Source organism: Palaemon carinicauda, chromosome 43 (assembly GCF_036898095.1).
Source record: "Palaemon carinicauda isolate YSFRI2023 chromosome 43, ASM3689809v2, whole genome shotgun sequence".
Classification (NCBI taxonomy): Eukaryota; Metazoa; Arthropoda; class Malacostraca; order Decapoda; family Palaemonidae; genus Palaemon; species Palaemon carinicauda.
Genome location: NC_090767.1, coordinates 47541660 through 47564721, shown reverse-complemented (window position 1 = coordinate 47564721; position 23062 = coordinate 47541660). Strand labels below are relative to the sequence as shown.

The 23062-nt window shown below is 53.3% G+C and overlaps 1 protein-coding gene and 1 long non-coding RNA gene across 2 annotated transcripts in view; one reads left to right on the top strand and one right to left on the bottom strand.

The window, feature by feature from the left end:
* Positions 1-23062, top strand: part of LOC137633837 (carbohydrate sulfotransferase 9-like) — a 246562-nt gene that overhangs the window by 55565 nt on the left and 167935 nt on the right. The window lies entirely within an intron of this gene.
* LOC137633563 (uncharacterized) overlaps positions 1-23062 on the bottom strand; it is a 48259-nt gene that overhangs the window by 22790 nt on the left and 2407 nt on the right. The window contains exons 2-4 of the long non-coding RNA XR_011042273.1: positions 14762-15170; positions 8039-8427; positions 1293-1701 (exon numbers count right to left, since the gene is read on the bottom strand). This is a non-coding gene — a long non-coding RNA (uncharacterized lncRNA). The remainder of the gene's footprint in view (positions 1-1292; positions 1702-8038; positions 8428-14761; positions 15171-23062) is intronic.

Here is a 23062-nt window from a genome sequence, read left to right as displayed (position 1 = left end):
CTCTGCAAGGGAAGGCGGCGGTGAAGAAGACCCGAAGAGGCGCCTCCTAACTCCCTTGTAGGGAGAAGGAAGGCCCCTACGGCGAAGAGGACGACAAGCCTTACGGCGAAGACGACCTCGAGGCAGGGCATCCACATCGTCAGTCTTCCAAAGAGGAGTCTCTGTCAGTGCGCTCCCCCGAGGAGGAGACGCATCTGCAGGAGAGACCGTGGGACTCAACTTTCCCCTCGAAGGATGTTCGGAGGGGGAGGGGGAGGCTGAGCCTTCAGCAAAATCCGCAACAGCAGCAGCAGCAGCAGCAGAGGTTTGACCAGACCCGTCGGAAGCCTCTGCCACAACAACGTCGACAATAGACAGAGGGTCTACCTCTGCTATTACCGGCGATTGCTTGACAGCTGCCCCCAACTGGATCAGGTCAAACAGGGCTTCCTTGGAGGGCAAGCCCTTAAGCCCCAAGGAAGCCCAAAGCTGAAAGAGATCATCATTAGACACAGCACGGTCATCATCGTAATGAGAATCAATATCCTCCCCCGGAGGAGGAGGGGGAGCTGCCTCGCTATGGGAGGCAACGCCCTCTCCCGCACCCCGAGGTCGGGAAACAGAACAATGGCCTACGCTACCACTCGACGGCCTCTCACGAGAGACCGACCAAGTGGGAGCTTCGGAGGAGGTTCGGGCGGCGGAAAAAGAGTCCTTAGAGCCTTCCTTCTTCAAGGCAGCCCTTGAAGGAGAAAGGTCTCTCTTGGACTTCTTCTTACACCGCCGGGCAAACCTCTCCCACTGGGAGGTAGACCACTCCCTGTACTCACTACAAGTTAAGTCTCTATCAAACTGTTGACCTCAACACTGCCGGCAAAGGGTGTGAGGATCCGTCTCGACCGCCGACATGAATGTTCCACAGGGGCGGCCGGGGAGTCCAGGGCACTTGCGCATAATTGCGATGAAGGTAGAGGCCAACTTGCAAACACACAAAGCTGAAGAAAAAGAAAAAACAGATTAAGGCTGTCAAAAGCGAGGACGAAAGACAGACACGTCTGCTCATCGTCCGAGCCAAAAGTGAAGTGAGACAATTCACCGATGTGTGGGGGGGAGGGGTAGCAAGCTACCCCTTCCCCTACCCCCTAGCTAACTAGCGAGGTGGTAGTTAACCCTCGTTAAAAATCTAATGGCTCGTCATTTTCAGCTACGCCGAAAGTAATACCCTATGTAAATAGCTTGGTTTGTATTTCGGTTACGGAACAATTATTAATTTAAAGATACCATTACCTTCTACAAGTAACAGGAATAATCACCTTTTTATATTACTGTTGGACGAGCATATGAAAAAGAAGACATTCTCGAAGGGATCCTGGTTTAGCATACGCACGCCCGGGAAGCTGGGACACACGGCCGCAAAGTTGGTGTCAGCCTTCGACCAGAGGGCGTACATCTCCTCCAGACAGAGGTCCAGTTGAAAGTAGTCCCTCAGGAGTCTCTGGCATTCTGTCTCGCTGATCACACCGGATTGGTAATCCAGTTTGCCGTTAACTTTGCTTCTTTCGGTCTTTTGTCTCTTCGCTTTCGGCGCTGGCTCTTCGCCGTCGCGCAGCGGAAGCTCCGGTGCATCGTGGGTCTGATAGAGGATGCCGGTGTCATCTTGGCACAGTCCAAACGGGGTTTCCAATGATGCCGTGTCATTTCCCAGAGACAGCTTCCCCCCATCTGAAACGCCAAATGTTGTGTAAAGTATTGACATTTTCATCAACTTATGACACCAGAAATGAGACTACAGTACTGTATTATTAAAACTGCCTCTTCTCATTCATCACCATCAAACCTTACACATATTCATTCCTTACTGTATTCCAAAGAGTTACCAAACCTCTTAGACACTATAAACCCCAAAAAGGAACCCCACATCTTTGCTAACACTCTATATAGTCATTCCTTCTTCCTAATAAAATCATACATTTTAAAAAGTACAAAATATGTGGCAGTATGTTAAGTGTCGGTACTTTTGCTTTACATTTCTTAACCATTGAAGAATATACAAAAAGTGTGTAAGACATTATTGCTCATAATCAAAACATCAAAGAGATGGCAGTCTATCATATTGATTCCAACTGTCTCAAAGAATCTACCTTAAATAAAATCCCCAGGTTTTAAAAGTAATTCTATTTTCCCTAACTATACAAACCACCGTTCTTCAATAGGAGACTTATTATCCTTAGAAGGGAGGAATTCCCTCTGATTAAACCAGACGGTTTACTTTCCCGGGGAATGCCAAAGCACTTTGGTCCTGTGGAGGAGCGGAAGTGACGGCTCCTGCCTATCAACCTCCCAACGATTTGGACGTGAAGATGAGGAAGGTGATGGGATAAGCCACTACCAGGGACTGACAGACGATCAGGGAAGAAACTGTATTTGTGTGGATTGTACGTTGTCTGAATGTGTGGTCATAAGAGACCATGGGTTGCATACATCTTCCCATCCTCACCAATCATAAGGCCTAGCTGCATCTATCATCCAGTCCAACAAACAACAGGCTGACTACTGTGCCCCAAAGGAAGAGGAGAAAACAAAGAAAATCCTAGTAAATGTTACATCTCATTCTGTTTATAATATTACGAGAAGGTTGAAGCAATATAAAGAGGAAGAAAAAGATAAGAAAGAGAGAAATTTAGATTCGAACTGGGGGAGCAATTTCCCCAAGTTCGAGAGCCCTCTTGCCCGTCACCAAGTTTCAGCACGGGAATAGAATGCTGTGCTGAAGCTCAATGACTTCATCAAGGCATTCTCTCATTAAGAGGGTTGCCAGGAATGAAGCGAGCTGATAGTGTTATCGAGTGGACTTCGGACCACCTCAGAATCTCTACTGCAAGATGGGATAGCTGTTGTGAAAAGGTACCTCCCTATTTGTTGATATAAGCCACTACCGTGGTGTTGTCGCTCATCACCGCCACGGAGTGGCCCGCCAGGGTCCGTTGGAACTGTTGAAGGGCCAGATACACGGCCTTCATCTCAAGCAGGTTGATGTGTAGGTACTTTTCTGATTCTGACCAAAGGCCTGAGACCCTCGGGTTCAGAATGTGGGCCCCCAACCCTTCTTTTGACGCGTCCGAGAACAGTGTCAAATCCGGGGGAAGGACGAGAAGATCCACTCCCTTTCGTAGGTTTTCGTCCATCAGCCACCACCACAGGTCCGCCTGTTTCGTGGATCCCATAGGGACCAGAAAGTCCGGAGAATCGGAGCCTTCATTCCACCGGGACTTTAACTGCCACTGCAGAGATCTTATCCTGAGGCGGCCGTTCGGGACCAGACGGGCCAGGGAGGCTAGGTGACCTAAAAGATGTAACCATGATTGGGGAGGAAGCTCTTCCAGCCTGAGGAAGGGCTCTGCAACCCTCCTCAGCCTTGCTATCCTGTCGTCTGATTGAAAGGCTTTGTGGAGATTGGTGTCTAATAACATGCCTAGATATACCAGTCGTTGGGTCGGCTGCAGAGAGGACTTCTCGAGATTTACCATGATCCCCAGATCTTGGCAAAGTCCCAGAAACCTGTCTCGGTGTCGAAGAAGGGTCGACTTCGAGTCTGGAAGTATGCGTCCTTCAGATCCACTGTGCACATGAAGTCTTGTGGTCTCACTGCAAGTCTGACCGTGTCCGCTGTCTCCATGCTGAACGAAGTTTGTTTGACAAACTTGTTCAGAGTTGAGAGATCGATGACGGGTCTCCAGCCTCCAGACGCCTTCTTTACAAGAAAGAGTCGACTGAAGAAGCCTGGGGAGCCGTCGACAACCTCTTGGACAGCATCCTTCTTGAGCATGGTCTCGACTTCTGCCCAAACGGCTAGCCCCTTTGCCGATCCCATGGCATAGGAGCTCAACGACACTGGATTCGCTGTCAGGGGAGGTTGAGATGTTGTGAATGGGATGCGATATCCTTGGCCCATCACAGAGATCGTCCAGGAATCGGCCCCATGTTGCTGCCACCTGTGCACGCAACTTTGTAGGCATCCCCCCACAGGTGGACACGCAGGGGGACTGGCAATCCTAGCGTTTACGGCCACGGCCGCTCCCTCTAGGTTTTCTGCCTCCCCTGGAGGACTTTCCGCCCCTCTTGTCCTTGACAGGAAAGGGCTGTGGCTTAGACACCTTCGTCTTAGCTGCCGGAGCCTGCTTCGGTGTCCTGCAAGGCTGCTGTTGATACTGTTGTGGAGCTGGAGGCTTGTAGGGCCGAGATGTGAGGGCCCTTTGGAGGAGCGAATCATGATTCGACTTCCTCCACCTCTCACCTGTGCATTCTATATCCTTGGGCTCAAACAGGCTTCCTCCAAGAATGGAGGAGTGTCTGAGCCTGCAGACATCCACGGCGGGGACTTTCGGATGGAACTTCTCGGTCACTGCATCAAGTCGCTTTAAGATCGAGTTGGCCCACAGGTTGGTAACCTGGTGATCCAGGAACTCGATGGAGCGAGTGCCCGAGAGGAGGAAGATCACCAGGACCTTCCTATTGCTCTCCTTAGACAAGTCCTCGGAGCGCAAGAGGATGCCCAGAGACCCCAGCCAGACATCCAGCCACGAAGTGGCCTGCATGACACACTTCGCGACCTTCTCCTGGCTTAGGATCTCCGATGCCGAGAATGTCACCTGCTGGGAGGAGAGCTTCTCAAGAGGAGTTCCCCTTGTGAGCTCTTCCACCGAGTGGTGGAGGGGAAGAGCTATACTGGACTCCCCCATGATCTCAAAATACCTCCTCTGCTGTAAACGAGGAGGTGGGAGGAGTTTGTTCCCGGAAGAAGAACGGCTGGAGGAGGCGAGTTCCGAGAGCTGGGCTTCGACCTTATCTCTGGCACTCTTCACCCCCTGGGACCAAGGCAAAGCTGCACTGGCCCTTGGGGGTTTTTGGGTACCATAGACTTGGTCTAGGACCGTATCCTTGCCTTCGCGAGGGGCGATCTCCAGGTCCTTGAACCTGTTGAGTTGCCTCATCAGATTCAAGACCTGCCAGAAGGCATGCTCCGACTCGTGCTGCTCTCCTCCCTGTGGACTGGCAGCTAAGTCTCCTGTCCCCAAAGGCTCTTCTTGGGGAGACACGTGGACGTTCTCCCTGGGTCTGGTTGGCTCTGGTCGGATCCGTGAAGAAAACCTAGGAATCGTCTTTGAATCCTTGGGTTCCCTCCTAGGAGGGATACAGGACTCCAGCAAAGAGGTCTGGAAGGTACCTTCTACGCGAGACGTTTCTCTTCCTCGAGGTGGGGTTCCTCCCATTGGTGCCGTGGGAGAGGCCCTCACCCCGCTGGACTCTGCTGAGGGCGGAAAAGCTTCGTCCACAGGAGACGATGAAAACGACTGCGAAGGGGATGGAGCCTTCCTGTCGGACCTCTTGGGAGCCAACTTCTCCCTGGAACCACGAAGTCTACTCCTCTCTTTCTCTTCAGTGGGGGTGAGTCTGTCTTTGGTTTAAGTCCCAGATCAGCGAGGGCCAGCTTCACAGCCTGCACCACCGGTTTCATCAGGTGACCAAACCAAGACTGACGGGTGACCGACGCAGTGTCAGTAATCCCCGCTGGAGGGAAGGGGATCTCCTGATCCTTCGGAGTGGATGCAACGGGGCCTGCCTGAAATGAAGAAAGGGAAGAATGTTGCCTGGACCTCTCCGGTGAATCTTCCTGGTCCTGGGTGAGTGGCGATCCTGATGGCGATCTGGAAGTACGCGTCCCTGTCGGAAGCACGCGCTGCGGATCCCGGCAAGAATGGGGTTCGCGCTGGCGCTCACGCGATGGAGCATTCAGAGGGTCGCGCGTGGGCGACTGCAGGAGCGCGGGCGCGCTGGTGAGGGGGTGTGTTGGTGCCCAGGTGAATGAGCGCGCGAGGGTAGAGGAGATCGCTGCCGGTCAGGAGAACGATGGTGCACAGGAGATCGATGGCGCGTGGGCGAGCGATGGCGCATTGGAGAGCAATGGCGCGTGATGGCATGTTAGCGAACGATGGCGCGCAGTGCGCGCAGGTGATTTAGCGCGTGTGCGGGTCAGAGACCTGTGACGATCCAAGGCATGGGCCGCGCTAGCGAGCGCTTGCGCACAGGTGAAGGATCACGCGGGCGCGCAGGAGATCGTTAGCGTGCAGGAGGGTGTCAATGCGCAGTCAGCTGGGGCGCAGGATCAGATGGCGAGGAAGTGCGCAAGGTCGAACGCTCGCGGTCGGGCTCAGAAGAAGACCCGTGGATGCGCGAGTGCGCAGGAACTCTTGAAGTGCGCGGGGGCTGTTGCGCAGGCGAATATGGGCGCACAGATCCTTGCCTGCGTCCAGATCCGAAGATCTAGGGCGCGTGGGTGTGCGTTGGCGCGCATCAGGAACAAGATGCGCAAGTGCGCGCTGACGACCATGAGATCGTGGGCGCTCAGGAGAGTGATGGCGCGCATCAGGAACAGAAGGGCGCTGACGGCTAGCAGGAGAGTGCTGGCGAGCAGGAGAGCGCTGACGAGCAGGAGTACGCTGGCGAGGCGTGTCTGAAGGCTGCAGCTCTGGAGAGCGCATGGGCGCTACTGCGCGCAGGGGAATCCTGACGCGCAAGGGATTTACCCACACCGTGGGATACGTCCCTTTGCCCCGAAGGAACCAGTGCCTGTTGGATGACGGGATGAGAAGGCGCCTGCTGTGCATCTGCATCCAGGGGTGATGGCAGGCCGGAAGGACTGGAAGGTCTGGCAGGCGTAGGAGATCGTGAGCAATCTGCGGAGAGGTCCAAGGACGTGGCTGCGATGGTCTGCTCCCGACGAGAAGAATCCTCTGCAGGGGAAGGCGTCGGTGAAGAAGACCCGAAGAGGCGCCTCCTAACTCCCTTGTAGGGAGAAGGAAGGCCCCTACGGCGAAGAGGACGAGCCTTACGGCGAAGGCGACCTCGAGGCAGGGCATCCACATCGTCGGTCCTCCGAAGAGGAGTCTCTGTCAGTGCGCTCCCCCGAGGAGGAGACGCACCCGCAGGAGAGACCGTGGGATTCAACTTTCCCCTCGAAGGATGTTCGGAGGGGGAGGCTGAGCCTTCAGCAACGTCCGCAGCAGCAGCTGAGGTTTGACCAGACCCGTCGGAAGCCTCTGCCACAACAACGTCGACAATAGACAGAGGGTCTACCTCTGCTATTACCGGCGATTGCTTGACAGCTGCCCCCTACTGGATCAGGTCAAACCGGGCTTCCTTGGAGGGCAAGCCCTTAAGCCCCAAGGAAACCCAAAGCTGAAAGAGATCATCATTAGACACAGCATGGTCATCATTGTAATGAGATTCAATATCCTCCCCCGGAGGAGGAGGGGGAGCTGCCTCGCTATGGGAGGCAACGCCCTCTCCCGCACCCCGAGGTCGGGAAACAGAACAATGGCCTACGCTACCACTCGACGGCCTCTCACGAGAGACCGACCGAGTGGGAGCTTCGGAGGAGGTTCGGGCGGCGGAAAAAGAGTCCTTAGAGCCTTCCTTCTTCAAGGCAGCCCTTGAAGGAGAAAGGTCTCTCTTGGACTTCTTCTTACGCCGCCGGGCAAACCTCTCCCACTGGGAGGTAGACCACTCCCTGCACTCACTACAAGTTAAGTCTCTATCACACTGTTGACCTCGACACTGCGGGCAAAGGGTGTGAGGATCCGTCTTGACCGCCGACATGAATGTTCCACAGGGGCGGCCGGGGAGTCCAGGGCACTTGCGCATAATTGCGATGAAGGTAGAGGCCAACTTCCAAACACACAAAGCTGAAGAAAAAGAAAAAACAGATTAAGGCTGTCAAAAGCGAGGACGAAAGACAGACACGTCTGCTCATCGTCCAAGCCAAAAGTGAAGAGAGACAATTCACCGGTGTGTGGGGGGGGAGGGGTAGCAAGCTACCCCTTCCCCTACCCCCTAGCTAACTAGCGCGGTGGTAGTTAACCCTCGTTAAAAATCTAATGGCTCATCATTTCAGCTACGACGAAAGTAAACCCTATGTAAATAGCGTGGTTTGTATTTCGGTTACGGAACAATTACATATTTAAAGATACCATTACCTTCAACAAGTAACAGGAATAATCACCTTTTTATATTACTGTTAGACGAGCATATGAAAAAGAAGACATTCTCGACGGGATCCTGGTTTAGCATACGCACGCCCGGGAAGCTGGGACACACGGCCGCAAAGTTGGTGTCGGCCTTCGACCAGAGGGCGTACATCTCCTCCACACAGAGGTCCAGTTGAAAGTAGTCCCTCAGGAGTCTCTGGCATTCTGTCTCGCTGATCACACCGGATTGGTAATCCAGTTTGCCGTTAACTTTGCTTCTTTCGGTCTTTTGTCTCTTCGCCGTCGCGCAGCGGAAGCTCCGGTGCATCGTGGGTCTGATAGAGGATGCCGGTGTCATCTTGGCACAGTCCAAACGGGGTTTCCAATGATGCCGTGTCATTTCCCAGAGACAGCTTCCCTCCATCTGAAACGCCAAATGTTGCGTAAAGTATTGACATTTTCATCAACCTATGACACCAGAAATGAGACTACAGTACTGTATTATTAAAATTGCCTCTTCTCATTCATCACCATCAAACCTTACACTTCTTTATTCATTACTGTATTTCAGAGAGTTGCAAAACCTCTTAGACACTATAAACCCCAAAAAGGAACCCCACATCTTTGCTAAGACTGTAGAGAGTCATTCCTTCTTCCTAATAAAATCATACATTTTAAAAAGTACAAAATATGTGGCAGTATGTTAAGTGTCGGTACTTTTGCTTTACATTTCTTAACCATTGAAGAATATACAAAAAGTGTGTAAGACATTATTGCTCATAATCAAAACATCAAAGAGATCGCAGTCTATCATATTGATTCCAACTGTCTCAAAGAATCTACCTTAAATAAAATCCCCAGGTTTTAAAAGTAATTCTATTTTCCCTAACTATACAAACCACCGTTCTTCAATAGGAGACTTATTATCCTTAGGAGGGAGGAATTCCCTCTGATTAAACCAGACGGTTTACTTTCCCGGGGAATGCCAAAGCACTTTGGTCCTGTGGAGGAGCGGAAGTGACGGCTCCTGCCTATCAACCTCCCAACGATTTGGACGTGAAGATGAGGAAGGTGATGGGATAAGCCACTACCAGGGACTGACAGACGATCAGGGAAGAAACTACATCTGTGTGGATTGTACGTTGTCTGAATGTGTGGTCATAAGAGACCATGGGTTGCATACATCTTCCCATCCTCACCAATCATAAGGCCTAGCTGCATCTATCATCCGGTCCAACAAACAACAGGCTGACTACTGTGCCCCAAAGGAAGAGGAGAAAACAAAGAAAATCCCAGTAAATGTTACATCTCATTCTGTTTATAATATTACGAGAAGGTTGAAGCAATATAAAGAGGAAGAAAAAGATAAGAAAGAGAGAAATTTAGATTCGAACTGGGGGAGCAATTTCCCCAAGTTCGAGAGCCCTCTTGCCCGTCACCAAGTTTCAGCACGGGAATAGAATGCTGTGCTGAAGCTCAATGGCTTCATCAAGGCATTCTCTCATTAAGAGGGTTGCCAGGAATGAAGCGAGCTGATAGTGTTATCGAGTGGACTTCGGACCACCTCAGAATCTCTACTGCAAGATGGGATAGTTGTTGTGAAAAGGTACCTCCCTATTTGTTGATATAAGCCACTACAGTGGTGTTGTCGCTCATCACCGCCACGGAGTGGCCCGCCAGGGTCCGTTGGAACTGTTGAAGGGCCAGATACACAGCCTTCATCTCAAGCAGGTTGATGTGTAGGTACTTTTCTGATTCTGACCAAAGGCCTGAGACCCTCGGGTTCAGAATGTGGGCCCCCCACCCTTCTTTTGACGCGTCCGAGAACAGTGTCAAATCCGGGGGAAGGACGAGAAGATCCACTCCCTTTCGTAGGTTTTCGTCCATCAGCCACCACCACAGGTCCGCCTGTTTCGTGGATCCCATAGGACCAGAAAGTCCGGAGAATCGGAGCCTTCATTCCACCGGGACTTTAACTGCCACTGCAGAGATCTTATCCTGAGGCGGCCGTTCGGGACCAGACGGGCCAGGGAGGCTAGGTGACCTAAAAGACGTAACCATGATTGGGCAGGAAGCTCTTCCAGCCTGAGGAAGGGCTCTGCAACCCTCCTCAGCCTTGCTATTCTGTCGTCTGATTGAAAGGCTTTGTGGAGATTGGTGTCTAATAACATGCCTAGATATACCAGTCGTTGGGTCGGCTGCAGAGAGGACTTCTCGAGATTTACCATGATCCCCAGATCTTGGCAAAGTCCCAGAAGCCTGTCTCGGTGTCGAAGAAGGGTCGACTTCGAGTCTGGAAGTATGCGTCCTTCAGATCCACTGTGCACATGAAGTCTTGTGGTCTCACTGCAAGTCTGACCGTGTCCACTGTCTCCATGCTGAACGAAGTTTGTTTGACAAACTTGTTCAGAGTTGAGAGATCGATGACGGGTCTCCAGCCTCCAGACGCCTTCTTTACAAGAAAGAGTCGACTGAAGAAGCCTGGGGAGCCGTCGACAACCTCTTGGACAGCATCCTTCTTGAGCATGGTCTCGACTTCTGCCCGAAGGGCTAGCCCCTTTGCCGATCCCATGGCATAGGATCTCAACGACACTGGATTCGCTGTCAGGGGAGGTTGAGATGTTGTGAATGGGATGTGATATCCTTGGCCCATCACAGAGATCGTCCAGGAATCGGCCCCATGTTGCTGCCACCTGTGCACGCAACTTTGTAGGCATCCCCCCACAGGTGGACACGCAGGGGGACTGGCAATCCTAGCGTTTACGGCCACGGCCGCTCCCTCTAGGTTTTCTGCCTCCCCTGGAGGACTTTCCGCCCCTCTTGTCCTTGACAGGAAAGGGCTGTGGCTTAGACACCTTCGTCTTAGCTGCCGGAGCCTGCTTCGGTGTCCTGCAAGGCTGCTGTTGATACTGTTGTGGAGCTGGAGGCTTGTAGGGCCGAGATGTGAGGGCCCTTTGGAGGAGCGAATCATGATTCGACTTCCTCCACCTCTCACCTGTGCGTTCTATATCCTTGGGCTCTAACAAGCTTCCTCCAAGAATGGAGGAGTGTCTGAGCCTGCAGACATCCACGGCGGGGACCTTCGGATGGAACTTCTCGGTCACTGCATCAAGTCGCTTTAAGATCGAGTTGGCCCACAGGTTGGTAACCTAGTGATCCAGGAACTCGATGGAGCGAGTGCCCGAGAGGAGGAAGATCTCCAGGGCCTTCCTATTGCTCTCCTTAGACAAGTCCTCGGAGCGCAAGAGGATGCCCAGAGACCCCAGCCAGACATCCAGCCACGAAGTGGCCTGCATGACACACTTCGCGACCTTCTCCTGGCTTAGGATCTCCGATGCCGAGAATGTCACCTGCCGGGAGGAGAGCTTCTCAAGAGGAGTTCCCCTTGTGAGCTCTTCCACCGAGTGGTGGAGGGGAAGAGCTATACTGGACTCCCCCATGATCTCAAAATACCTCCTCTGCTGTAAACGAGGAGGTGGGAGGAGTTTGTTCCCGGAAGAAGAACGGCTGGAGGAGGCGAGTTCCAAGAGCTGGGCTTCGACCTTATCTCTGGCACTCTTCACCCCCTGGGACCAAGGCAAAGCTGCACTGGCCCTTGGGGGTTTTTGGGTACCATAGACTTGGTCTAGGACCGTATCCTTGCCTTCGCGAGGGGCGATCTCCAGGTCCTTGAACCTGTTGAGTTGCCTCATCAGATTCAAGACCTGCCAGAAGGCATGCTCCGACTCGTGCTGCTCTCCTCCCTGTGGACTGGCAGCTAAGTCTCCTGTCCCCAAAGGCTCTTCTTGGGGAGACACGTGGACGTTCTCCCTGGGTCTGGTTGGCTCTGGTCGGATCTGTGAAGAATACCTAGGAATCGTCTTTGAATCCTTGGGTTCCCTCCTAGGAGGGATACAGGACTCCAGCAAAGAGGTCTGGAAGGTACCTTCCACGCGAGACGTTTCTCTTCCTCGAGGTGGGGTTCCTCCCATTGGTGCCGTGGGAGAGGCCCTCACCCCGCTGGACTCTGCTGAGGACGGAAAAGCTTCGTCCACAGGAGACGATGAAAACGACTGCGAAGGGGATGGAGCCTTCCTGTCGGACCTCTTGGGAGCCAACTTCTCCCTGGAACCACGAAGTCTACTCCTCTCTTTCTCTTCAGCGGGGGTGAGTCTGTCTTTGGTTTAAGTCCCAGATCAGCGAGGGCCAGCTTCACAGCCTGCACCACCGGTTTCATCAGGTGACCAAACCAAGACTGACGGGTGACCGACGCAGTGTCAGTAATCCCCGCTGGAGGGAAGGGGATCTCCTGATCCTTCGGAGTGGATGCAACGGGGCCTGCCTGAAATGAAGAAAGGGAAGAATGTTGCCTGGACCTCTCCGGTGAATCTTCCTGGTCCTGGGTGAGTGGCGATCCTGATGGCGATCTGGAAGTACGCGTCCCTGTCGGAAGCACGCGCTGCGGATCCCGGCAAGAATGGGGTTCGCGCTGGCGCTCACGCGATGGAGCATTCAGAGGGTCGCGCGTGGGCGACTGCAGGAGCGCGGGCGCGCTGGTGAGGGGGTGTGTTGGTGCCCAGGTGAATGAGCGCGCGAGGGTAGAGGAGATCGCTGCCGGTCAGGAGAACGATGGTGCACAGGAGATCGATGGCGCGTGGGCGAGCGATGGCGCGTTGGAGAGCAATGGCGCGTGATGGCATGTTGGCGAACGATGGCGCGCAGTGCGCGCAGGTGATTTAGCGCGTGTGCGGGTCAGAGACCTGTGACGATCCAAGGCATGGGCGCGCTAGCGAGCGCTTGCGCACAGGCGAAGGATCGCGCGGGCGCGCAGGAGATCGTTAGCGTGCAGGAGGGTGTCAATGCGAAGTCAGCTGGGGCGCAGGATCAGATGGCGAGGAAGTGCGCAAGGTCGAACGCTCGCGGTCGGGCTCAGAAGAAGACCCGTGGACGCGCGAGTGCGCAGGAACTCTTGAAGTGCGCGGGGGCTGTTGCGCAGGCGAATATGGGCGCACAGATCCTTGCCTGCGTCCAGATCCGAAGATCTAGGGCGCGTGGGTGTGCGTTGGCGCGCATCAGGAACAAGATGCGCAGGTGCGCGCTGACGACCAGGAGATCGTGGGCGCTCAGGAGAGTGATGGCGCGCATCAGGAACAGAAGGGCGCTGACGGCTAGCAGGAGAGTGCTGGCGAGCAGGAGAGCGCTGACGAGCAGGAGCACGCTGGCGAGGCGTGTCTGAAGGCTGCAGCTCTGGAGAGCGCATGGGCGCTACTGCGCGCAGGGGAATCCTGACGCGCAAGGGATTTACCCACACCGTGGGATACGTCCCTTTGCCCCGAAGGAACCAGTGCCTGTTGGATGACGGGATGAGAAGGCGCCTGCTGTGCATCTGCATCCAGGGGTGATGGCAGGCCGGAAGGACTGGAAGGTCTGGCAGGCGTAGGAGATCGTGAGCAATCTGCGGAGAGGTCAAAGGACGTGGCTGCGATGGTCTGCTCCCGACGAGAAGAATCCTCTGCAGGGGAAGGCGTCGGTGAAGAAGACCCGAAGAGGTGCCTCCTAACTCCCTTGTAGGGAGAAGGAAGGCCCCTACGGCGAAGAGGACGAGCCTTACGGCGAAGGCGACCTCGAGGCAGGGCATCCACATCGTCGGTCCTCCAAAGAGAAGTCTCTGTCAATGCGCTCCCCCGAGGAGGAGACGCACCCGCAGGAGAGACCGTGGGATTCAACTTTCCCCTCGAAGGATGTTCGGAGGGGGAGGCTGAGCCTTCAGCAACGTCCGCAGCAGCAGCTGAGGTTTGACCAGACCCGTCGGAAGCCTCTGCCACAACAACGTCGACAATAGACAGAGGGTCTACCTCTGCTATTACCGGCGATTGCTTGACAGCTGCCCCCTACTGGATCAGGTCAAACCGGGCTTCCTTGGAGGGCAAGCCCTTAAGCCCCAAGGAAACCCAAAGCTGAAAGAGATCATCATTAGACACAGCATGGTCATCATCGTAATGAGATTCAATATCCTCCCCCGGAGGAGGAGGGGGAGCTGCCTCGCTATGGGAGGCAACGCCCTCTCCCGCACCCCGAGGTCGGGAAACAGAACAATGGCCTACGCTACCACTCGACGGCCTCTCACGAGAGACCGACCGAGTGGGAGCTTCGGAGGAGGTTCGGGCGGCGGAAAAAGAGTCCTTAGAGCCTTCCTTCTTCAAGGCAGCCCTTGAAGGAGAAAGGTCTCTCTTGGACTTCTTCTTACGCCGCCGGGCAAACCTCTCCCACTGGGAGGTAGACCACTCCCTGCACTCACTACAAGTTAAGTCTCTATCACACTGTTGACCTCAACACTGCCGGCAAAGGGTGTGAGGATCCGTCTCGACCGCCGACATGAATGTTCCACAGGGGCGGCCGGGGAGTCCAGGGCACTTGCGCATAATTGCGATGAAGGTAGAGGCCAACTTCCAAACACACAAAGCTGAAGAAAAAGAAAAAACAGATTAAGGCTGTCAAAAGCGAGGACGAAAGACAGACACGTCTGCTCATCGTCCGAGCCAAAAGTGAAGAGAGACAATTCACCGGTGTGTGGGGGGGAGGGGTAGCAAGCTACCCCTTCCCCTACCCCCTAGCTAACTAGCGCGGTGGTAGTTAACCCTCGTTAAAAATCTAATGGCTCATCATTTCAGCTACGACGAAAGTAAACCCTATGTAAATAGCGTGGTTTGTATTTCTGTTACGGAACAATTACATATTTAAAGATACCATTACCTTCAACAAGTAACAGGAATAATCACCTTTTTATATTACTGTTAGACGAGCATATGAAAAAGAAGACATTCTCGACGGGTCCCTGGTTTAGCATACGCACGCCCGGGAAGCTGGGACACACGGCCGCAAAGTTGGTGTCGGCCTTCGACCAGAGGGCGTACATCTCCTCCACACAGAGGTCCAGTTGAAAGTAGTCCCTCAGGAGTCTCTGGCATTCTGTCTCGCTGATCACACCGGACTGGTAATCAGAGTTACCGTTTACTTTGCTTCTTTCGGTCTTTTGTCTCTTCGCTTTCGGCGCTGGCTCTTCGCCGTCGCGCACCGGAAGCTCCAGCGCATCGTGGGTCTGATAGAGGATGCCGGTGTCATCTTGGCACAGTCCAGACGTGGTTTCCAATGATGCCGTGTCATTTCCCAGAGACAGCTTCCCTCCATCTGAAACGCCAAATGTTGCGTAAAGTATTGACATTTTCATCAACCTATGACACCAGAAATGAGACTACAGTACTTTATTATTAAAATTGCCTCTTCTCATTCATCACCATCAAACCTCACACTTCTTTATTCATTACTGTATTCCAAAGAGTTGCCAAACCTCTTAGACACTATAAACCCCAAAAAGGAACCCCACATCTTTGCTAAGACTGTAGAGAGTCATTCCTTCTTCCTAATAAAATCATACATTTTAAAAAGTACAAAATATGTGGCAGTATGTTAAGTGTTGGTACTTTTGCTTTACATTTCTTAACCATTGAAGAATACAGTATACAAAAAGTGTGTAAGACATTATTGCTCATAACTAAAACATCAAAGAGATGGCAGTCTATCATATTGATTCCAACTGTCTCAAAAAATCTACCTTAAATAAAATCCCCAGGTTTTGAAAGTAATTCTATTTTCCCTAACTATACAAACCACCGTTCTTCAATAGGAGACTTATTATCCTTAGGAGGGAGGAATTCCCTCTGATTAAACCGGACGGTTTACTTTCCCGGGAAATGCCAAAGCACTTTGGTCTTGTGGAGGAGCGGAACTGATGGCTCCTGCGTGTAAATGTCCCAACGACTTTGACATGAAGATGAGGAAGGTGTTGGAATAAGCCACTACCAAGGACTGGCAGAGGATCAGGGAAGAATTTACATCCGTGTGGATTTATACGTTGTCTGAATGTGTCCATAAGAGAACATGGGTTGCATACATCTTCCCATCCTCCCCAATCATATGGCCTAGCTGCATCTATCATCCGGTCCAGCAAACAACAGGCTGACTACTGTGCCCCAAAGGAAGAGGAGAAAACAAAGAAAATCCCAGTAAATGTTACATCTCATTCTGTTTATAATATTACGAGAAGGTTGAAGCAATATAAAGAGGAAGAAAAAGATAAGAAAGAGAGAAATTTAGATTCGAACTGGGGGAGCAATTTCCCCAAGTTCGAGAGCCCTCTTGCCCGTCACCAAGTTTCAGCACGGGAATAGAATGCTGTGCTGAAGCTCAATGACTTCATCAAGGCATTCTCTCATTAAGAGGGTTGCCAGGAATGAAGCGAGCTGATAGTGTTATCGAGTGGACTTCGGACCACCTCAGAATCTCTACTGCAAGATGGGATAGCTGTTGTGAAAAGGTACCTCCCTATTTGTTGATATAAGCCACTACCGTGGTGTTGTCGCTCATCACCACCACGGAGTGGCCCGCCAGAGTCCGTTGGAACTGTTGAAGGGCCAGATACACGGCCTTCATCTCTAGCAGGTTGATGTGTAGGTACTTTTCTGATTCTGACCAAAGGCCTGAGACCCTCGGGTTCAGAATGTGGGCCCCCCACCCTTCTTTTGACGCGTCCGAGAACAGTGTCAAATCCGGGGGAAGGACGAGAAGATCCACTCCCTTTCGTAGGTTTTCGTCCATCAGCCACCACCGCAGGTCTGCCTGTTTCGTGGATCCCATAGGGACCAGAGAGTCCGGGGAATCGGTGCCCTGATTCCACCGGGACTTGAGCTGTCATTGCAGGGATCTCATCCTGAGACGGCCGTTCGGGACCAGACGGGCCAGGGAGGCTAGGTGACCTAAAAGACGTAACCATGATTGGGCTGGAAGCTCTTCCCGCCTGAGGAAGGGCTCTGCAACCCTCCACAGCCTTGCTATCCTGTCGGCTGCAGAGAGGACTTCTCGAGATTTACCATGATCCCCAGATCTTGGCAAAATCCCAGAAGCCTGTCTCGGTGTTGAAGAAGGGTCGACTTTGAGTCTGCCAGGATCAGCCAGTCGTCCAGATATCGGAGGAGACGGATGCCGTTTCTGTGCGCCCACAACGAAATCAGGGTGAACACTCTGGTGAACACCTGAGGTGCTGTGGAGAGACCGAAGCACAGTACCTTGAACTGGTAGGTCTTGCTGTCTAGGCTGAATCTCAAGTACTTCCTAGAAGACGGATGGATTGTGATCTGGAAGTATGCGTCCTTCAGATCCACTGTGCACATGAAGTCTTGTGGTCTCACTGCAAGTCTGACCGTGTCCGCTGTCTCCATGCTGAACGAAGTTTGTTTGACAAACTTGTTCAGAGTTGAGAGATCGATGACGGGTCTCCAGCCTCCAGACGCCTTCTTTACAAGAAAGAGTCGACTGAAGAAGCCTGGGGAGCCGTCGACAACCTCTTGGACAGCATCCTTCTTGAGCATGGTCTCGACTTCTGCCCGAAGGGCTAGCCCCTTTGCCGATCCCATGGCATAGGAGCTCAACGACACTGGATTCGCTGTCAGGGGAGGTTGAGATGTTGTGAATGGGACGCGATATCCTTGGCCCATCACAGAGATCGTCCAGGAATCGGCCCCATGTTGCTGCCACCTGTGCACGCAACTTTGTAGGCATCCCCCCACAGGTGGACACGTAGGGGGACTGCCAATCCTAGCGTTTACGGCCACGGCCACTCCCTCTAGGATTTCTGCCTCCCCTGGAGAACTTTCCGCCCCTCTTGTCCTTGACATGAAAGGGCTGTGGCTTAGACACCTTCGTCTTAGCTGCCGGAGCCTGCTTCGGTGTCCTGCAAGGCTGCTGTTGATGCTGTTGTGGAGCTGGAGGCTTGTAGGGCCGAGATGTGAGGGCCCTTTGGAGGAGCGAATCATGATTCGACTTCTTCCACCTCTCACCTGTGCGTTCTATATCCTTGGGCTCAAACAAGCTTCCTCCAAGGATGGAGGAGTGTCTGAGCCTGCAGACATCAACGGCGGGGACCTTCGGATGGAACTTCTCGGTCACTGCATCAAGTCGCTTTAAGATCGAGTTGGCCCACAGGTTGTTAACCTGGTGATCCAGGAACTCGATGGAGCGAGTGCCCGAGAGGAGGAAGATCTCCAGGGCCTTCCTATTGCTCTCCTTAGACAAGTCCTCGGAGCGCAATAGGATGCCCAGAGAACCCAGCCAGACGTCCAGCCACGAAGTGGTCTGCATGGCACACTTCGCGACCTTCTCCTGGCTAAGGATCTCCGATGCCGAGAATGTCACCTGCTGGGAGGAGAGCTTCTCAAGAGGAGTTATCCTGGTGAGCTCTTCCACCGAGTGGTGGAGGGGAAGAGCTATACTGGACTCCCCCATGATCTCAAAATACCTCCTCTGCTGTAAACGAGGAGGTGGGAGGAGTTTGTTCCCGGCAGAAGAACAGCTGTAGGAGGCGAGTTCCGAGAGCTGGGCTTCGACCTTATCTCTGGCACTCTTCACCCCCTGGGACCAAGGCAAAGCTGCACTGGCCCTTGGGGGTTTCTGGGTACCATAGACTTGGTCTAGGACCGTATCCTTGCCTTCGCGAGGGGCGATCTCCAGGTCCTTGAACCTGTTCAGTTGCCTCATCAGATTCAAGACCTGCCAGAAGGCATGCTCCGACTCGTGCAGCTCTCCTCCCTGTGGACTGGCAGCTAAGTCTCCTGTCCCCAAAGGCTTTTCTTTGGGAGACACGTGGACGTTCTCCCAGGGTCTGATTGGCTCTGGTCGGATCCGTGAAGACGACTTAGGAATCGTCTTTGAGTCCTTGGGTTCCCTCCTGGGCAGGATACAGGACTCCAGCAAAGAGGTCTGGAAGGTACCTTCCACGCGAGACGTTTCTCTTCCTCGAGGTGGGGTTCCTAACCTTTGGTGCCGTGGGAGAGGCCCTCACCTTGGTGGACTCTCCTGAGGACGGAAAAGCTTCGTCCACAGGAGGAGAAAACGACTGCGAAGGGGATGGAGCCTTCCTGTCGGACCTCTTAGGAGCCAACTTCTCCCTGGGAGAAGTCACCACGAAGTTCACTCCTCTCTTTCTCTTCAGCGGGGGTGAGTCTGTCTTTAGTTTGAGTCCCGGATCAGCGAGAGCCGGCTTCATAGCCTGCACCACCGCTTTCATCAGGGAATTAAACCAAGGCTGGCGGCTGACTGACGCAGTGTCAGCGATTCCCGCTGGAGGGAAGGGGATCGGCTGATCCTTAGGAGTGGATATTACTGGGCCTGCCTGAAATGAAGAAAGGGAAGAAGAATGTTGCCTGGACCTCTCCGATGAGTCTTCCTGCTACTGGACGCGTGCTCGGCGCTTACGAGATGGCGATCGCGAGGCTGATCTGGAAGCACGCGTCCCCGGCAACTCGCAAGGTTGGGCGAGCTTCGAAACCCGGAAGGAATCGCGTCGGGGGTCGCGCTGGCAAAACCGCTGGGTCGCGCACGGGCAACTGTTGGCGAGCAGGTGCGCGGGCGAGTTGGCGCGTGGACGCGTGGGCGGGCAGGCGAAGATGTGCGTGGATGCACAGGTGAGGGTGCGTGCGAGGGCCCGGGCGATCGCTGGCAATCAGGAGAGCGATGGCGCATAGGCAATCGGTAGAGCATAGGCGAGTATAAGCGCGTTGGCGAGCGATGACGCACTGGCGAGCGATGGCACGTTGGCGAGCGATGGCGAACTATGACGCGTGGGGCGAGTAGGCGACCGACTGCGCACAGGCGAGTTAGCGCGTGGGCGAGTCGGTGACCTGTGGCGATCAGACGCGTGAGCGCGTTGGCGACCGTTTGCGCACAGGCGAAGGATCGCGGGGGCGCGTAGGATGGCGCGCAGTAGCGCGGAGAGAAGTTGCCAACTGGGGCGCAGGGCCGCTGATGTGCTCAAGGGCGAACGCTCGTGGGCGGGCTCAGGAGTTGACTCGTGGGTGCGCGGCCGCGCATGCACTTTAGAAGTGCGCACAGGAGAAAGCGCACGGTGGTGCACAGGCGGTGGTCGACGCACAGGGGAACGCTGGCGAGGCAAAGGATCAATGTCCTTGCCTGCGCCCAGATCCGAAGGTCATGGGCGCGTGGGCGAACGTTGGTGCGCATCAGGAACTGGGCGTGCAGTAGTGGGCTGACGAGCAGGAGATTGACGCCGCTCAGGAGACTGTTGACGCTCAGCAGAGACAGAAGAGCGCTTGCGCGCAGGCGAGCGCTGGCAAGAAGCGTCTGTTGACTCATCCGCAGGAGAGCGCTGGCGAGCAGGTGAACGCTGGCGAGCAGGAGAGCGCTGGCGAGCAGGAGAGCGCTGGTGAGCAGGAGAGCGCTGGCGAGCAGGAGAGCGCTGGCGAGAAGAGTCAGGTGACTCATCAGCAGGAGGGCGCTGGCGATCAGGAGAGCGCTGGCGCTTGCACGCTACTGTAGGGCGCACAGGTGAAACCTGACACACAGAAGGGACTTACCCACATTGTGGGATAAGCCCTTTTGCCTCGAAGGGACCGGTGCTTGAATGATCAAGGGCGATCTGGCAGGCGCAGGAGATCGCGAACAATCTGCGGAGAGGTCCAGTGATGTCACTGCCACGGTCTGCTCCCGACGAGAAGAATCTTTTGCAGGGGACGACGAAGATGAAAACCCGAAGAGGCGCCTCTTAACTCCCTTGTAAGGAGAAAGAAGGCCTCGACAGCGAAGAGGGGGGCGAGCCTTACGGCGAAGACGACCTCGAGGCAGGGTATCAGCGTCGTCGGTCCTCCAAAGAGGAGTCTCTGTCAGTGCACTCCCCCGAGGGGGAGGAACACCCGCAGGAGAGACCGTTAGGCCCAGCTTTCCCCTCGAAGGATGTTCGGAGGGGGAACCTGAGCCTTCAGCAACATCCGCAACAGCAGCAGCCGGGGTTTGACCCGACCCGTCGGACGCCTCTGCCACAACAACGTCGACAATAGCCAGAGGGTCTACCTCTGGTATTACCGGCGAATGTTGGACAGCTGCCCCCAACTGGATCAGATCAAACAGGGCTTCCTTGGAGGGTGAGCCCTTATGCCCCAAGGAAGCCCAAAGCTGGAAAAGATCATTGTTAGAAACAGTTTGGTCATCAACAAAATCAACAATGTCCTCCCCCGGAGGAGGAGGGGGAGCTGCCTCGCTATGGGAGGCAACACCCTCTCCCGAACCCCGAGATTGGGAAACAAAAGAATGGCCTACGCTACCACTCGGCGGCCTCTCACGAGACCGAACGAGTGGGAGCTTCGGCCAACGGAAGAAGAGTCCTTGGAGCCTTCCTTCCTCTAGGCAGCCCCTGAGGGAGAATGGTCTCTCTTAGACGACTTCTTACGCCGCCGGGCAAACCTCTCCCACTGGGAGGTAGACCACTCCCTGCACTCACTACAATTATCATCTCTTTCACACTGTTGACCTCGACACTGCGGGCAAAGGGTGTGAGGGTCTGTATCGACCGCCGACATGAATGTTCCACAGGGGCGGTCGGGGAGTCCAGGGCACTTCCGCATAATGGGAAGAAAAGGTAGACGCCAACTTCAAACACACAACTGTAAGAAAAAGAAAAACAGATTAAGGCTGTCAACAATGCGAGGACAAGACAGACACGTCTGTTCATCCTCCGAGCCAAAAGTGAAGTGAGGCAGCTCACCAGTGTGTGGGGGGGAGGGGTAGCTAGCTACCCCTCCCCTACCCCCGTGCTAACTAGCACGGGGGTAGTTTAACTTTCGTTAAAATCTAATGGCTCGTCATTCCAGCTACGCCGAAAGTAAACCCCTATGTAAATAGCGTGGTTTGTATTTCGGTTACGGAACAAAACAATATTAAAATAGAACTTTCATAAACTATAAAAAGGGATTTATGTCAGCCTGTTCAACACCAAAACATTGGCTGCAAGTATGTACTGTTGGTGCTACCCACTTCCAAGCTCATATACGTACTGTCCTTTAGAAACATTTTGACAAAATTTAGATTAGAAATAACTTGACTATAGGTAAAACACAATACAGTAATGATTCAATAATAATAAAACAATTTAATGAGACCACAGCGTTAGAATTCTTAAATCACTCGAGGCTGACCCGGTTTTGATTTGATCTAAACTACACATATAAAGTATTCATCTTCATAATGTACATATTGTGCATATTAATTAATATATGACGAATTTGAAAATAATTTGTAGTTTTCCTTCCAATAGAAACTTGAGTTCTTTACATAGGATGGATTATCAACGAAGCTCGAGTATACGACAATTATACTTTTATAATAGTTACCCAGCTGTAAGCAGGTTCTGCTTGCTCACTGAGAACTCACTCTGATTGCAGCCGGGACTTATAGTAGGTAGGTGATGGTGGGAGAGTACAAGTAAAGGACTCGGGTTCGTTTAGATAGGAAAAATGCAAATCATCTCAAACTTTCGCCCTTTACGTAGGAGATTCCTCTTTAGGTGAGAGGAAGACCATATTGAAACTGGATGGCTACTTATCCTGGGTTACCAAAACACAGGACCTTATGAGCAGTGCAGAGTTAAGGTTCTTTACACCTCGTGCACAGATGCAATACAGGCTGCGGAGCGAAAAATCTGTGTGTATTAACGTTGAGGCATATATATATATCAATGGGTTTGCCTGGTTACAACATACTCCCCCTTGTAAGGAGTGTGTGAAATGACACTTCTAGTCTATGTAATAGAACAGCTGCAGGCTAAGTGGGGTTTACCTTCAAGAGAATCGATTCCAGCTGACAGGGTTTCCAATGCTGTGCCCAAAGAGAGGAGAGGATGAAAGGAAAGGAAAGGACCAGTCAACCTTCCCTTTCATCCAAGTGTACCACGTAACCTCCGCCCCCAATCCGATGCTCATGGTCCTGTGAGAGGAGCCTGGGCAGCTATACCACCAACCGTGTAGCTACTACAGGTCCCAGCGCAAAGACGTCTAGGGCCCTATTGGTTAATTACCGCAGATGATGGGCCGTAAACGTGGTCTGTCGTTCTCAAAGAATGCCATGGTCGTGCTGACTCCTCTGACAACATGAATTTTAACCCGTGTTTTCCTTTGGCCAGAAGGTGAGGGTGATGAATGAGTTGTTATCATCATCATCTCCTCCAACGCCTGTTGCAG